Raw genomic sequence first — 2018 nt, forward strand, 5'->3', positions numbered from 1 at the left:
ATATATATACATACATATATATATATACATATACATATATATACATGTGTGTGTTTGTGTGTGTGCTTGAGTGTGTGAGTGTATCCGAACAAGATCACATACAAAAACACATGCATACACACACACACACACACACACACACACACACACACACATATATATATATATACATGTATATATGTATATATATATATATATATATACATATTGACATCTTGACTCTTTTCCTTATGACGAATAAAACTGAATCAAGCAATGGAACCCCAATAGAATTAAGAGGTATAGTAGTTTATATTATTAATCAGTCGGGTAGATGGGTGGGTCGGTACTACGGGTACATCTTGAAATGAGTTCATCATTTGTACTGTGTGACCCTCTCCTGATCGCTGTTTGTTTTTCATAATTGTTGTTTCCGTATCTTTAGAGAGATGACAACAACAATACTGACAGCAACATCAACACCAGCAACAATAGCCCTGATTTGTAGAGGATTAAGGGATTAAGAACATACTGCTACTACTGCTACTCCTACTCATAGTAACAATAACAACTTCAAATTTTGACACAAGGCCAGCAATTTTGGAGGAGAAGTATGTCGGATTACATTGACCCACGTGCTCAACTGCTACTTATTTAATCGATCGCCGAAAGAATGAAAAACAAAGTGAACTTCGGCGGAATTTGAACTTTGAACGTGAAGACGGAAGAAATGTCGCTAAGCACTGAATGCCGCTAGGGCTTTGCACTATTGATCGTAAGATTGTGGTTTCGTTTCCTGGACCAGACAATGCGTTGTGTTCTTGAGCAAACTGCTTCATTTCACGTTGATCCATTTCACGTGGCAGCGACGGAACGGTGTCTCGTCCAGTGGGAAGGTAAACACGCCAGAGAATCCGGAAAATCGTCCCTATGACATTATATGGCTCGAGAAGGGGCTTCATAATTTTTTTTTTCTACCACAACCATAATCAAAGCAGCAATGACAACAACAACAACAACAACAGCAGCAGCAACAACAAAGCTAATAAGCTTTCTGACAAAAATTTTATTACCCTGAAAAGTCATTCAATGAACTTGATCAACCTTTAATCAGGAGGTTTTGCCGCCAGAACTTCTTTCTTAACGATGCAGGCTTTTGGAGTAACATGTTTGGTATGTAACATACACGCCACACACAAAGGTCAAGAACAAATTGGTGCAAAGGTCAACAAGCCATTACTGACCAACAGGTGTTCATAATATGCTGGAGTCTAGTCACACCTAAATGAATCTGAAAATTTAGATACATGTTGTATGAGATGACAAGAAAAACAAAAACTAAAAAAAAAAACGAAAACAGATTTATATGCATATATCTATATATCTGAACTAATCTCTCTACCTCTCTAAATATCTATCTATCTATCTATCTATCTATCTATCTATCTATCTATCTATCTATCTATCTATCTATCTATCTATCTATCTATCTATCGATATATACAATGTGTGTATGAGTGTGTGTGTATTTATATATATATGTATGTTTGTGTATGTGTATATGTATGTATATGTATATGTATGTATATGTATGTATATGTATGTATATGTATATGTATATGTGTGCGCTTGTGAATATCTGTTTATTATAATTTACAATTATGAATATATAAATGGCGGTGACCCAGATCATCAGCTGAAACCGGTTCAATTCAATTCATATATATATATATATATGTGTGTGTGTGTGTGTGTGTGTGTGTGTGTGTGTGTGTGTGTGTGTGTGTGTGCGTGCGTGCGTGTTTATATACATATATATACATATATATATATGCATGTATGTATGTATATACACATATTGCATATATGTATTTGTATATGCAGGCTTACGTAAATACATATATATACACACATGTATATATATGTATGTTTGTATGTATTATGTAATCCTTCAATTCAATTTTAAGTTATATTTGTCATGAAGAAAACATTAATATATATATATATATATATATATATATATATATATATTAATGTTT

The sequence above is a fragment of the Octopus bimaculoides genome, chromosome 8 (assembly GCF_001194135.2).
Source record: "Octopus bimaculoides isolate UCB-OBI-ISO-001 chromosome 8, ASM119413v2, whole genome shotgun sequence".
NCBI lineage: Eukaryota > Metazoa > Mollusca > Cephalopoda > Octopoda > Octopodidae > Octopus > Octopus bimaculoides.